This window comes from Aedes albopictus, chromosome 3, assembly GCF_035046485.1.
Source record: "Aedes albopictus strain Foshan chromosome 3, AalbF5, whole genome shotgun sequence".
In the NCBI taxonomy this organism is placed as follows: Eukaryota; Metazoa; Arthropoda; class Insecta; order Diptera; family Culicidae; genus Aedes; species Aedes albopictus.
Window position 1 is genome coordinate 96,701,412 of NC_085138.1, and position 17,013 is coordinate 96,718,424.

A 17,013-nucleotide genomic window follows, 5' to 3' on the forward strand; every position below is an offset into this window, starting at 1 on the left:
TAAACATTCGTTTTTCTAATAAAATCTTGCAAGTTATTACTTGAAATGAATTTAAATGAAGAAAATTACCTTGGCTGGGTTGTTTTGATCATTTTTAAACAAAGTAGAATAAAATTTCTCATACACGGTGAATGGGTCCCTTCTACCACGTAGAGGTGTGCGCCGCCGCGCCACGCCGACGCCGCCGCCGATTTTCGGTTCACGCCGCCGCCGCCGATTATTTTTCGGCGCGCCGCCACTTACGCCGCCGAACTCCAATTTTCTACGCCGATCCCAAAAACGCATTGATAAATCAAATTATTTCTTGATTTATTTCATTATAATATTTCAAGCAATACATAGCATTTGTAGGTTCGTTTTCAGCGGTGGTCCATTTTTTGGTCCAAATTTATAACAGTTCTAAAAAAGTGAAAGAGTTTGTCCACCGAATTGAAACGAGTTTACAAAGATACCGGGGGTTCCTGAAGATCTCCAGAAGAGATGAAATTTCTCCAGCAACTCTTCTGAGGATTCTTCCAGCAGTTTCGCCAAACATTCCGCTAACAGTTCCTCCGGGAACTCTTGAAGGTCCTTCGGGAAATCCGAGGGTTTCCTCCAAGACATCCTCTAGGAGTTTCTTCGCGCATTGCTACAGAAGTTTCACTGAGACTTTTTGTAATACTTCCTCTAGAAACTCCTCTAAGAGTTACTCCGGGTATTTTTCGAATTCCTCCAGGAATTCATCTAGAAGTCTAGAAGTTTTTCCTGGAAATTCCTTAAGGAGATCATCCGGCAATTTCTCTAGAACAGAGTTACGAATGACCACTAGGCAAAATCCCTCTTCAAATACACACACAATTCCTTTAGAAGCACCTCCGGGAATTCCTTCACGAGTTCTTAAACGAGTTCATTCGGAATTCCTTAACGAAGTTCTACGGGAATTCCTTTAAGAGTGCATAGAAATTGCACTGGAAATACCAGAAGTTTCCTCCGATAATTCCTCTAGGAGATTCTCTTGTAATTCCTCTAGGAGTTCTTCCGGGAATTCTTCTGGGAGTTCTTCCGGCAAGTTCTGTAGCAGTACCTACTGGAATTCTTTCAGGAGTTTCTTTAAGAGTTCGCCCGAAAATTCGTCTTGAAGTTTCTCCGAACATTCCTCTAGAAGTTCCTATGGGAATTTCTCTAGGGTTTCCTCAAGGAATTCTCCCGGGAATTCCTTCCCTTCCGAGTTACTTCGGGGATTCCTCACCATTTTTTTTTCCGAGAATTATACTAAGAGTTTCACAGTGACTTTATCTAAAAGTTCTTCTGGGAATTCCTCTATAAGTTCTTCCGGGAATTCGTCTGGAAGTGCTTCCGGGAGTTAGAATATCTTTGGGAAAGAGACGAACCAGCCAAGGGCTGAAAGTCTCTTTAATAAATACAAATCAATCAATCTTTGGGAACACCTTTACGAGTTTCACCGGGAAGAAGTTCCCCAGGAAATGTCACTACGAGTTGCTATACAAGTTGCCTCTAGAACTTGCTGGGTATGCCAGGAGATTCCTTCGAGTAGTCCTTTAAGAATTTCCCCGAACGTTCCTCTAGGAGTTCTCCCAGAAATTTCTCTAGAAGTATCTGAGTTCATCTGGTAATTTCTCTACGAGTTCTTCTGGGAATTTCTTCACGATTTTTTTTTTTGGGAATTCTTATAGGAGTGCCATCGGGAGTTGCTCTAGAAATCCGGCTAGGAATTCCTCAAGAAATTCTTCCGGGAAATTCATTAAGAGTTCATCCGAGAGCTCATCTATGAATACCTCTGGTAATTTCTCTACGAGTTCCTCCTTGAATTCCTTTTCGATTTTCTTCGGCAATTTCTCTACGAGTTCCTCCGAAAATTCCTCTGGCAATTACTTTACTAGTTGCTCTAAAAATATTTCTGGGAGTTGCACAAGGAATGCCCGGAAATTCCTCCGAGAATTCTTCTATGAGTTACACCGATAATTCCCCTAAGAATTCCTCCGGAAATTGCTCTAAGAGTTCCTCCGGCAACTTCTCTAAGAGTTCTTCTATGATTTGTTTCCGGAATTTTTCCAGGAGTTTCCCCAAACGTTCCTCTAAGAGTTCATCAGTGAATTCTTTTAGATGCTCTTTTGGAATTTCTTTTAGAAGTTCATCCGGGAATTTCTCTAAGGTGTACCATCGTCCGTCCATACCGCGAAAATCGGGAGGCTACGGTGGGCGGGTCACGTCATCAGGATGTCAGATAGCAACCCGACTAAAATGGTTCTCGAGAGTCATCCGACCGGTACACAAAGACGTGGAGCGCAGCGAGCTAGGTGGGTCGACCAAGTGGAGGACGATCTGCGGACCCTACGCAGAGTGCGGAACTGGAGGCAAACAGCCATGGACCGAGTGGAATGGAGGCGGCTACTATGTACAGCAGAGGCCACCCCGGCCTTAGCCTGACCGTACCGTACCCAAGAGGAATGCCTCTACGAATTCCTCCGGGTATTCCGTAAAGAGTTTATTCGGAAACTCCTCTAGAAATTCCATCGGGAATTCTTCCAGATTTTTTTCCGCGAATTTTTTTAAAAGGTCATTCTGGATTGTTTATTGGGCAGCTGATTCACCATAACAATTATTTCAAAAAAAAAATTAAAAAAACATGTGAATTTAAAAAAAAAATAACTAAACCGTAACTATAAACATCTCATTGCATCTTCAAAATGATGAGTTACTAAAAAATAAAACACTGATATTGATTAACGGAATTAACAAAAATTTAAAAATTATGACCACGCCGTTTCACGCCACCGCCGCCGCCGCCGCCGCCGCCGAAAATTCATTCGACGTCACGCCGATCACGCCGCCGCCGCCGGCCAAAAAAGTGCAAAACGCCGCCGCCGACAGTTTTCAAATCGGCGCACACCTCTACTACCACGGTGAATGGTGGCCTACCACGGAATTAGGCGACCCTGCTACCCTTTACTAATTGTACTATATCACCAAATTTTGTGAAAAATTTTCTACTTCTGTGGATATTTCTTTAATTTTAACCTATAATGAAGGCAATTAAAAGCGGCACCAACAATGTTTATGAGACTGGTGTCAAATGACAGCCCTTATTTGCCCCGAATCCTCTTAGATCCACGGTGAATGGTGCCTTGACGGTACTTTGGAAAAAGCTCTGAGGGATTTTCAAGGAATTCTTATCTTCTCAAGCAATTGCTGGAGGAATTTCTGAAGGAATTCCTAAAAAACTTAAAAAAAAATCCCTGAAGAGATTTCAGAAATCTTTCTGAAAACATCCATGAAGAAATTTGTCAGGAACTTAATGGAATATTTTCGACGATAAACCAGGAGAAATCTTTTGAGGAACCTCTGATTCAGAAGGAAATTCCAGAGAGGATTTCTTAAAAAAAATATAATGGAAAAATTTCTAACGGAAAGTTTGGGAAAATTTCTAAGGATGAAATTGTAAAAGTGATTTCTAGAGTCCTTGGAAGAATTTCCTAAAGAATTCCTAGAAGGAATAATTGTTGAAGCAATTCGTGGAAGATTTTCCAAAAGAATCAATTGTTGATTTTCCAATGAAATCCATGGAGGTATGACTGAGAAAATCTATAAAAGGATTCCTGACGGAATCGTGGACAATATTGGTGCCGAATTTCAAAAAGAATATAGGGGAAATTACCTATTCTCGGCCGTTTTGTTCTCTTCGTTTTTTGGTTTTTTGAAACCTATTGAACTCAGATTTTGTCTCAAATCCTTCCCAACTAAGTTGAATTATATGGCCAAGTTTCAGGCAATTTGGCTGACAAAAACCCCCCATGACGAAGAGAACAAACCTGCCGATAATACCCATTGTCACCCTTTAAAGGAAAATCTTGAGAAATTTCTGAAGAAAATTTTGGAAAAATTTATGATGTACAATACTTTTCAAAAGAAGCTCTCGAAAAATTTCTTACAAAACCTCTACATAAGGAAATTTTTGAAAAAAAAATTTGAAGATTGCTGAAAATTAAACCAAAAAAAAAAGAATCCGAGAAAATATACTGAGTTAATAAATGAATTTTTGAAAGAATCTCTTCAGGAGTTTTCTAAAGCGATTTCTAAAAAAAAATGGATGAGAAATTCCCGAAGAGATTTTGAAAGATTTTACGAAACAAAAATCCGAATAAAATACCTATCTGTAGGAATTTCAGGATTTTTTCACGGCAACCCCTGTAGAAATTTCTGAATAAATAACTCGATGAGTTTTTAAGGAATCACTGAACGAAATTCTTGAAAAAAAATTTTGGAGAATTTTCAGAAGCAACCCATGTTAATTTTCTAAGAGATCTTTTTGAAACTGAAAAGGGACTGCCCGGTGGAGTTAATCAAGAAATATCAGAAATAATATCTGAAGTACTTTTAATTTTCAAGTAAAAAAATGAAGCCGGAAAATTTGGGGAAAAATCTGAAGCATTTTCTTAAGATGAATTGAAATTTCTGAACAACTATTTGCAAATCAATAAAATCGTTCCTGAAGAAATCGCTGCTGAAAATCTTGAAGAAATTCTTGTTTTACAGAACAAGTTTCTGGATGTATTTCTGAAGAAATCACTGGAGAAACTGCAGAAGGAATACCAGAAGGAATTTCTTAATGGATTTTTCTGGAATCTTCAAATAAAATCCTTAAGAAATTTACGAAGAAAGCATTAGTTGAGTTCCTGAATAACTCTTTAAAGGAATTCTCGAAAGAATGACTATTTGAAGAAAACAATTATCTGAAGTAAGCCAAGGGAAATTCTCAAAGGAATCAAAACAGGATTTCTTTAGGAAATTTCTAGAGGTATACCTGAGGAAACTCCTGGTAAAAATTCTAAAACTATCTCTTGAAGGAGAGTTTAAGGAGAATTCATCAATATCCATTCCCGTACGATTTTCTGAAGGAGTCACTGGAGGAGTTCAGACTTTAAACATGTCAAAAATTCAAAGCTCCCATATGTTCATTACAATCCTTGGTGCAAAACTAGAGTCCTGTTAAATTTTCAGCCATTTCGGTGGTGATTTAAATGGTGGCCCTAAAGCAAAATAGGTTTGTATAGGAATTACTATCAAGAATTTTCGAAAAAGGTTCTCCGCGCTGTAGAGCATTAACACATGGATGAAGTCATAGGGTCAAAGCTGAATTGAATTCTTCAGACCTCAATGATGAGGGTTGCCGAAGACCGCAACTGGTTTCGACTCATGAGACACAAGTTATTAATCAATAGTCATCCATGAATGCTTGAAAAGGTAACCACAGCTCGATCGACACGCTTGACAAGCAATCATAGTATGCGTGTTAGCTTCTTGCAAACCTTGCAGGACATTGTATATAAAGATGCGCATGCGAGTGAGATTTTGTTTAATAGCTTTTTACCCGATTGTCGAAATAAGTTCCGGTCTTCGACAACATTCATCATTGAGATCTGAAGAATTCAATTCGGGTTTGACCCTATGACTTTATCCATATGGTAATGCTCTACAGCGCGGAGAACCTTTAACGAAAATTATCCATAGTAATTCCCATATAAACCAATTTTGCTTTTGGGCCACCATTAAATCACCACCGAAATGGCTGAAAATTTGACAGGACTCTAGTTTTGCACCAAGGATTGTAATGAACATATGGGAGCTTTGAATTTTTGACATGTTTAAAGTCTGAACTGCCCTAATAAACATTTGTAAATATTTTGAAATAATCCTCTTAAAAATTTTTAACTGTACTGTCGAAATTCCTAGGACATATTAAACTTTTGGATTTCCTGGATTGTTTCGCCACTATGGCCGCAAACTCGCTGGTCTCGAGCACGTTTGTTATGCTCTAAAGTGTTTAAGGAAACAAAATCTGAATAACTGCATGAAAGATTTCGTGAAGAAATTTCTAAATTTCTAAGAGCAAATCTTAGAAGAATCCCGTTTAATACATTGGAAGAAACCATGCTAGAATCTCTGGCGAAACCCTTGACGAAATTCCTGGATACATTCCCAAGTAACATGTTTATGGCCAATTAGTCTTGTAGAGGGTTTTAGAACTGTCATAAAACCTTATACCTTTTATTTAGATTTTATCATGGTTCTAAGAACCTTTTCTAGTATATTTGACATGAAAATGTTACTTGGGATTCCTTCAAGAATTTCCAATAAAATCTGAGATGGAATGCAAAGAGAAATTTCTAAAAAAAATTACTCGAGTCTTTCTTAAAGACCCCTTGGAGAAATTTCTGAAGCATGCCTTAAAGGAATCTCTGGAGGTGTTTTCAAGTGTATTTTCGGAAGAAATTCTGAAAGAATTTGTGGAAAATTGAACGAAGGGCATTTTCGGAAGAAAATCTTAAGAGGATTTAAAGGCATTATTTGAGAAATTTCCAAAGGAATTTCAGAAGCAAATCTTGGAAACTTTCTAAAAGAATCCCACGAAAATTTATGGAGGATACTTTGGAGGAAATCCAGAAGAATTTTTAAAGGAATCTCTGGAAGAATTGCTGAAGGAGTTATGAATTTCTGATTTAAAAAGGCAGTCGCTGGGGGAATTTTCGAAGGAATTCGTGCAAGTTTTTCAAAAATCCCCGGAGAGATTTCTGAAAGAATCCATGAAGATTTTTTTTTTCAAAACGAAAACTACAAGAAATCTCTGGAGGAACCTCTAGAAGAATTTCAGAAAGAAACCTTAGAGTAAGGAGTGTATCGTAAAGTAGTTGAAAATGTTTAAAATAGTCTCAAAAATAGTTTCATACAACTTTTAAGTAATTTTATTTTTGGAGATACTGTATCAATCCTTGAAAAAAGAAATGGCTTTTATGATTTTCTAAAAATGTTCTTTCAACTGGGTTTTAACCTAGATTACTGAACGCATGTTTTTAAATTTTTGCACACTTTCTAAAAAATTGAAATTGCGAAAAAAATTCGACAATGTTCGAAAATTGTTAACTTTTTTGTGCATATATTATAAGCTCCAGAATCCTCATGATATAGGCAAATTATTTTTTTTTTAAGAAAAATATCCACTGCATTGAAGGGCAATTCTTAAAAATGAAAAAGGCCATTTTTGAGGAACCCCTTTTTTCTATGTTCCTCTAAATCATGTTTACGCAATTAAAAAATACATAAAATGAAAAATTCGCATTTGTTCAAATAGGGTATGTTTTTTAATTTGTGGACGAGTAAGTTAGAGCAAAAAATAGAATTTTATAACCTTTTAAGGTATTGAAAGCAGAACTTCAAAGTTTGACCAAAAAGTAGACGTTTTTTGGAGTGGACCATTTTGTAGATATAGGAGATTTTTCTACCGGAAATATGAATTTTGAAAGTCGGTGTTGAATGATATGTTATGTGTACATAACTGTTAACAAGCATAAATATTTTGCAGGTTTTTATCGTACAAATTTTACTCGCTACAGATTTTTGAAACATTGAAAAATCTTAACAAAATTGCATTTTGTGGAGATTTTTATTTTGTGAGGTGTATTCATTCAACCATATTTTCAATAATACTAAACATTTTCCAAATTTTTCCAAGGTATTCTAAACTTAACTATATTGTGAAGATTTCATAGAAGAACCGAAATGAAAAGACCAACCCAGCTTCGAGATAGAGCATTCTGAACATTTTCAACTACTTTCCGATACACTCCTTAGTTTATGAAGAAATTTACGAAGGGATTTCTGAAGTAAGTCATGCAATATTTTCGTAAGGTATCCCTAAAGAAGTTTCTGGAGGATCTGAAGAAATTTCTGAAGGAATCCCTGAATTAGTTTTTAGGGTTTGTCTGAAACATTTTTATAAGGAATCCCTGGAAGAATTCCTAAAGTAATTGTAGAACGAATTTCTATTTTTTTTTTCCTTCCCTTTTGGGGAAATTCAGCCACTGCGTCTAATAGGTTGATCTTTTGTGAATATCTATAGGAGTCCCTGGAAGAATTTCCTAAAGCATCCTTGGAAAGAGTAATTACTGAAGGAATTGGTGGAGAAATCCATGGAAAAATTTCTAAAAAAATCTTTAAAAGGTTTTTTGAAGAGATAAATTGAGAGGAATTTCTAAAGAAAACACTAGGGGAATTACTGAAGAACTTCTTGGATGAGTTTGTAATTATTATTATTATTATTTATTTATTTTTACCTAAAAATTTGGAAGAGGAAAAACCCCCTTTGAGTGATTTCCATCTTTGAAATTGCTCTCAAAGAGGCACAAAACCTCTAAATTTTTCAAAAACGTTACAATAAACAACTTAAAACTAAAGGCTCTGGCGGAATCAACCCATAACTAAGCCAAAATCTTCAAATATCCTAACCAAGCCGGTAAACAGGAATAGTCATCAAAATCAAATTTTGAAGACTGAAAATAAAAGTAAAAAGAAAGAAAATACAAAGGCAGAATCAAACAATATAAGAAATTTCAAGTAAAAAATCATACAATAATTTGAATATCGGAAACTGTTTACTTCGAAGAATATCTCGAATAGATTGATTCAACAAGAGATTGTTTACCCAAGTAACCACGGTGCTGAAGCTTTATTGCATGCAGATATACGGTGTACTTAGAGCAATCATTACTTTACATGCAAACTTAAAGTTGATTTAAAGTGGAAATGGGCAATTATGCGACTGCTTCAAGATTATGCCAGTATATTCTTAATTTGATTCTATAATTGCCCAGTTCCACTTTAAATCTACCTTAAGTTTGCATGTAAAGTAATGATTGCACTAAATACACCGTATATCTGCATGCACTGTGGTTACTTGGGTAAGAGAAGCCATTGAAAAAAATCTGAAGGAATTTCTTAGGAAATTCCGCAAGGATTTTTAAGAAAATTTCTGAAAAAAAAGGATACAAATCTGAAAAAAAAATCCGACAAAAATTGCTGATAATAATGTAGGGAAAATTCTTTTTTTTTTTGAACGAATTTCTTAAAGAAGCGTGCAAGATTTGCTAAGAGAAAAATTTGTGAAATTTATGAAAGAATTCCTAGTAGAATTTCTGAAGGAATCCCTGGAGAATTTATGCAGCAATCTCTGAAAATAAAAATCCGGATGAGAAATTTACGAAGAAATTTCGAAATATTTACCGGAATCAAATCGTGGCGGAATATCTAAAGAAATCTGAACGCTTTTTTTAGAGCAACCCCTGTAGAAATTTCTGAATAAATATCTCGATTAGTTTTTAAGAAATCTATCTAGCAACTATGAAAGAATCGATGGAGGACTTCCTGAAGCAACCAAAGCAAGATTTTCTGAAAGAGTACTTAGCGTAATAAATTCATAAAATTCGAGTGAAGTTTCTTAATAAATGTCTGGAGGAACATCTGAAGCATTTTATAAAAAATTTTCCAAAAAAAAAAGGAAAATTCCTAACGAAACAATCTCAAAAAAATTTACTACAAAATCAATGGATTTTAATTTCTAAACAAATACTTCGAGGAATTTTTGGACAATTTTATAAATAAGTCCCTGGAGGAATTATCTACAGTTCCCGATGAAAACATCCAAATAAATCCTTGGAAGAGTTTAAGTTGGGTTCAAGAGTAGTTTTAGGATTAGAAACTTCTAGACCAACTCAAGCTATGTAAGCATTCAACGCTGCTAACAAAAGGCATTCCGCCAGAAGAAATACGATTACAGGATTAACTGATGGACCAAGAACAATAATGAAACCTCGTCATCCTGGGATTGGTCTTCGTTATCTATTTGGATAACTGGGCACAATTTATGTTATATGTTGCATGTTTGTGTTTTGTGCATTTGTAATGTTCCATTTTAGTTTTCGTAGCTAAGTGCCCAATCGTGGAGCCCGATACGGAAACGAAAATGCGCATTTGTAGGGTTCTGTTGATAGTTGTCTGTGATGGGTCACCCAACGTGGGATACGAAGCATTTGTAGTGTTCAGCAAAACTTTTTTCTGTTACATCCCCTAAGGAATCTTAGGGGAAATTTACGAAGAAATTCCTGTAGTAATTTCTGGAGGCTTTTGTTCCGAAAGAATCGCTGAGGGATTTTCTATAGAAATCTCTGGAGAAATTTCTGCTGGAATGCCCAAAATTAATGCGACTGAATTTATTTGCACGTTTGGGAGCGAAAACTCACATAAGCGATCTTCTTATAATTAGGAGGAGAGATTTCCAAATAATACGAATAAAGCTTTTTTTCTGTTAAGGAATACAAAAAAAAATTAATATCTCTAAAGAAATTTTCCTGTTACGTATGGGGACATTTTTTGGCAACTACGGAGGCACAAACTATTACAAGTGTGTTTCTGTTATGTTTATGTTTGTGTTAAATGTACTATTTTAACTTTTCCCATTTTCCCAAATTTAATGCACATTTGTAGTGCTCTGGGGTAAAAGAGTATGATAAGATTTTAGCAAAAACATCATTCCAGATGGCCTACATTCAGGTCGTTTTGGGCAAAATCAACTATCAGATAAGAGAATTGCTCCCTAACAGGGACGTCAAAATGTAAACGTCTCGTATAAAAATCTGAATAAGGATGCCTCCTCAGGATGAAAAATTCCTAGACAAAACACAAGCTATGAAAGCAACTAATGCCGCGAACAAAAGGCAATCTGCCAGAGAAAAATACGATTACAGGATTGACTGATGGACCAACAACATTGATGAAACCTCGTCATCCTGGTAACTGTTATCCAATAGGGTAGCAGGGCAAAATTTATGTTATGTGTGTTGTATGTGTCCGTATGTGATATCCTAATTTGTTACGTATTTGTAGTGTTTCACTATAGATGTCATATTTCTAATATGCATTTGTAGTGCTACATTACTTTTTCGTCAACCCATAGATGGAGTGAAATTGAAACGTCAAATTGTATGTAATTATTCGATTTTCAATGATAAAGAGGCCACCTAATGTTGCATTGACAAAGGTAAGCTGGAATATCTGTAATGATTGGCTATTATCCATCTGACGTGACGGGAATTAGCGCATCTGATGAACCCTGTGTGTAGAAGCATATAGAGTGTTCATTTGTCCACCTTTTCCCCTACTTGGTTAACACAAGACATAAGAGAATAGCAATTTCCTGCCATGTAAGATTCGCAGTCATCGTTATTTCAGGAATTAGTATTCTTTATGACGAACTAATTGCCTTAACCAGGCGGGAGTTCCTCCTCTCGAAACCATCAAAAAAGATTCTCAAACACCCATCTCATTGTTGATTCAAATCAGCAACCCCAACACCCTTCAATTACCACTCGATTGGAATGGATTGAATCGGATTGGACGATGATGATTGGGAGAAGATGATTCTCACGAAACAATAACCGACTAAATTGGGCAGGTAATTTCGAAATATAGAGGTACGTGTGGCTGGCTGCTTAAGCCGATCATCACTCAACCACCGCAACTGCCAATCAGCCAAATCTCTTCGAAACGCACTTCACACCTTGCTCCGCCTGCCACTACTTAAAGTCCAGGTCCAGATCAGACAGGTCATCATGCCGTCATACCTACTTGAACGCCGTAATGTGAGTGATCACATTACTTGGAGGTCAAGTGCAACGACGCAAACGGGTTTCTACGGGAGACTTTTTAGTTCGAGAAAATAAAAATCAATTAATTTTCGGTAACTAAAAAGCTTCGGTTGATCTTGGCATTAAGCCATCACCATCATCAGTTCGTTGGAACAGGTGGTCACCGAATAGTTCGATTGGAACCAAACAATAATCGTCGGAATTCGTCAGTGTGATTGGCGGCACCAAAGTCGTCTAACATCAATGCAATGGCTGTTTTAAGGACAAACGTCTTGAAATCCTGCTTCAACAATGCATCAGAACTTCAGATGCACAAATCTCAAGAAGCAAGCTTCAAACAACAACGCATTTCATTATTCTGTTCTTGCTCACTTCAAATAAGCCTAAAATAAGAAGCTCAGGTGCGCTGATTTTGTTTACGAAGAGATTTGTGCTTTCGAAATCGTGAGTAGGTGCCAAAGTCGGCCATTGTGGCGGCCATTTTGGGATTCTAACAAGTCTGTCCTTAAAAGTGTTGAACGAATAGGGAAACCATTTTCAGCTGGCATCAAGGTTGACCTACATTTTGAAGTGATCTTGAAAACAGGTTTGGTTGGCCCTATGAAGTAATCAGTAATGCTGTGGAGCACTGGCGCAGGGCGGTTTCAACATAGATTGGTGAAGAGGTCAGATCGAACAAATGTAGTTAATGATTTTTGAGGAACATACAGCAATAAACGATTTTGTGATTGATAATGTTTCACAATTATAAGACGTGTGACAGAAGAAGAAATAGAATATGCGTGTAATAATGCTCAACGAGTTTCCTAAAGATTCAAGAGACACCATGAGATAACACTGCTCGACAAAAAATGAGAAAAGTTCACGCTATGGAATGAAATTAAAAGTAACAGGGGTTTGGGACCCCAGAAGTGTCATAGTGAAGGAATTTTTGAAAAATAATGGACCGCGGCCCCACAGTTCAAAACCGAAATTTGTATGGGGAACTAGGGGTGTTCATTTCTGTAGGACAATCCTTAACCAGCCGGGACTTTGTGGCTTCAAATGGCTCGTTCTCCGAAACTAGGCCACCAAATTACAATCGGTTTGAAGCATCATCAAGGGGAAGAGTATATCTAAAGAATGATATGGTGGGGATCCCCGCTGACCCTCCCCCTTTTTGCTGCGGGCGGATCTAAGTGTGACATGATACATAATTTTCGCACATCATAATAATTTCGACTGGAAACAGTGTTTTTGAATCGCTGTTAGTGACAAATCATTATATAAATGTTGTTCCGGACCTGATGAGGCCATTTGGTTGGCACGGGTTATCCGGTGGCCACGGAACAGGTTCTGGGGACCACAGGGTCTCAGGCGGAAATGGCCAATTTTTTATTTCAAAAGAACACCATCATGCGACAACTCAAAATCTGCAAAATTCCGTGTGTAATCCAATAGAACCAAAAATTATAGATTTACCCAATGCTGGACACCCGGTGGCCATGGAACAGGTTCAGGGGACCCCAGGGTATCTGGCAGAAATGGTAAATTTTCGATGATGAAAGAACCCCATCATGCGACACCTCAAAATTTGCAAAATTCCGTGTGTAATCCAATAGAACCAAAAATTATAGTTTTACCCAATGCTGGGCACCCGGTGGCCACGGAACAGGTTCAGGGGACCACAGGGTATCTGGCAGAAATGGTCATGTTAGGGACGCAACTTTCTCGGAATGTAATCAAACCTCTCGACAGCAGCTAACGGTTTCGAGACTGCAAAGAATTGGTATTTTATTTCAATAATTCACATTTTACTTAGCTTATTACTTACATTATACTCTCATGCCTGAATTCTCCGAGACGCGGCTCTCCTAACCCTTCTAATACTGTAGTTCGTTACATTAAACTCTTACACTACATGTTCTCGTAATTTCAACTGACTCCGTACATTTAGATGGTTAAAGGGAACTCGGAACTCATTAGGCACGGAAGGAAATTAGTCTACAATTTCCAACAGCTCAATTTTCTATGATAAAAGAACCTGCGACACCTCAAAATTTGCACAATTCCGTGTGTAATCCAATAGAACCAAAAATTATAGTTTCACCCAATGCTGGGCACCCGGTGGACACGGAACAAGTTCTGGGGACCACAGGGTCTCAAGCAGAAAAGAAAAAATTCCATATCTCTCGAAGAAATTTTTAAATATTTGGTTTTCTGTGAGAAATTCTTAGGAATATCAATCTAAGCTCCAAATATATATCTCGCGTTAAGTTTCATAACGACGTGTCTGCAATGATCGATTTCTTTTCATCGATTTTCTCTTTCTATTTTTACGGGAAGTTCAATAAGTATACTTTCACCTTTTTATACGTTCATCATTGGCTGAACGATACAAAATTCTGCCATTAAAACAATGGCTTGTTTTAACAAAACTTTTATATGTTTTAACACTTCTCTTGAATATGTAGATGTGTCAAAGAAATGTATAAGTTTTGAGTTTGCCTATTCTATTAGCGACAGATTTTTTATCAATCAGCCAATGATGGACGTAAAAAGAGGTTTAGGTAATTCAGTAGGAGACGTTACTGGCTTGCAATTTGAACAAAAATTACCATGGAAAATGTTTTCTCGTCTTTCTGATACATTTCAGTCTCTGCTAAAAATCCCGTTAAATTTTGTGGTATGCTAACGTATGAACCTCATCTACGAGTACAAGAAAGCAAAACATATTGTTCTTACAAACCTGTTGCAAATATTGGGTTGGAGTACCATTCTATATGCTAACTTGGTATGATGATACTTTTTCAGCAACGTGAATGCCGAATTAACCGTTTTTTTTACTATTTCAAAAATGCGAGGCAAACTATTAGAAACAAGCATAAAAATCATTGATTTGTATTAAAGTTCAATGGCACAGCATGTTACCTTAAGCTTCATGAATTGCTATTCAGAAATTCCAAACAAATTTACAAAATCTGGTTTTCTATGAGGAATTCCTAAGAAGACCAACCTCAAAACAAAATATTATCAAAATCTATCTGTTTTATGAAACAAATTCGCAATATTCGTATGATAATTAACAAACTACACTAGCTTATTCAAAATATTTTTATAATCTATATTTATGATCAAAACTTCGAATTTTCATGAAACAAATTCACGTAATTCCGTAAGTTCAAATCAATCGTAAAAAATGTGTTTCTCAAAACTAACTCATATGCACTCTTTACCGTATCATAAAAATCTTTATTTTTGATCTAAGGTAAACAAATCCAATAAACTACCGCATTTTAATTAATTCTTCATAAAGCTCGGAAGTTCATATGAATATTAGTCTGATATTCTGAAAATGTGGGAAATGTGTGCAGATGGTTTTAAATTTTTTGTTTCCTGAAAAAAGGTTTATCACACAATACCGTATTTTTACAATGAACCTCACAAATATTATATTTTCGTTGGTTGTTCGACCATGAACTCTGCCTGGATTCGAAGGTCTTTCTTCGCTGCCTTTGCAATCACCGAGAAGTGCACAAAGTCCGGGAAACAAACCGGGGGCTTGGGTCGCCAGGCGATTAGCGACAGTATCATTTTTCTGAAAACAGTAATTGAAACCAATCACATTACACTAAACGCCAGAGTTTCTCTTCATTACATTGAAAGGCCCTTCAAAAACTACTTGATTAGAAACTCCAGAATATCTTTCATAAATTCATCCAGATATCCCCCTTTAGGGTTTCTTTAGTTCATGGAATCCTGTAACAGTTGTCGATTTTTTGCATGGAACTTCTCTATTTTATTCTAAAGTTCTTCCGAGATGAAACATTCGATATTATTCCAGAGAACCATTCACGCATTGCTTCTACCGGTTATACCAAAAAAGTATTTCATGATACCTCTATTCTATGTTTTTTCATTGATGTTTACAGGAATTTCATCATAGTTTCTTTAAAGATCCAAGATTGTTCGTAAAAATTTTTTTAACAATTCTCCTTTAACTTCCTTATTCCTATAGAGATCTAGATAAATAAATAAATAAATAAATATATATATATATATATATATATATATATATATATATAAATATATATATATATCCCTAGTTAGAAGTATATTGGAATATGCCATTCAAATTTGGGCTCCTAGACAAATTATACTCGAAAGTGTCCAAAGAAGATTCATTAGATATGCGATGCGATCTCTACCTGGAATGATTCCATTGGCTTACCGCCTTATGCAAACAGATGTAGGCTGATCAATCTAGAAACTTTGAGCGAAAGAAGTGAAATGTTACGTATATTATTTATTTTTGATTTGCTGCAAGGAAATATAGAATGTAGTCCTCTATTGGCAATGCTGAACATTCATGCTCCATCCAGGACATTGAGAGAGCATGATTTTTTAAGATTACCAAATGACGGCCATAGGAGCTTTTTTAACCCGTTTGTAGAATGTTGTCGATTAGGCTGGAACAAATTTCCATTTCTTCTAATGTCACCCCCCCCCCCCCCCCTCGCAAAATTTTGACCAGATTTCACATTTTTGAGGGGGGGGGCAAAAATAAAATTTTAACGAAAATGAAATTTTTTTTTACGAAATCTGGGCTACTCACAAAATTCCTTAACAAATCCGATGAGTTTTGTGATTTTGCCTAATTGTTCGGGTATTTTCTCACAAAATCCATTTATTTATTATTGTCCCCCCCTTGACGAGTCAAACAGCAAAGTGACAAAAGAAGAAAATGATATTTGTTCCGGCCTTATTTAATTGTGATTATTATATGTATGATTTTAGTATTAGCAAAACTATATTTAAGAATAGAATAAGAAGCAATATTCACTGTTTGATAGGAATATCTTAGACGGTGTCCAAATAAATATATATATATATATATATATATATATATATATATATATATATATATATATATATATATATATATATATATATATATATATATATATATATATATATATATATATATATATATATATATATATATATATATATATATATATATATATATATATATATATATATATATATATATATATATATATATATATATATATATATATATGTGTATATACAGGGGGTAGACAAAATGTTTGGGATAGGCAAAATTTTTTTGTCTCAAATAATGTTCAATGAACTGTAACTTTTTGCGTAGTTTATCAAAAATTCTCAAATTTTCACTGCAATTTGTCCAGCTAGTAAACTATAATTTGTACAGGTTTGGGTTTTGTTGGTTAACCCTACATTGAGTAAGAGCAATTTCAGCAAAATGCTTCTTTTCTGAGAGCTGTTTTTAAAAGTGTTATATCTCAAGGTACAGTTAACGTAATTTAACGAAATTTTGAACATTCATTACTAATTTATTGGTCTTTGAAAAACATTTGACTTATCTGAATTTTTTTTATAAGAAAGAAAGTTAAAGCGGATTTAATTTTCAAGTGAGAATTTCTAAACATTATACGATTTTGACATATTTGCATTACCTTTTCTATATTATGGATGGCCGTTTTGTTACTTACGTTTCAAATATATTTATATTAAG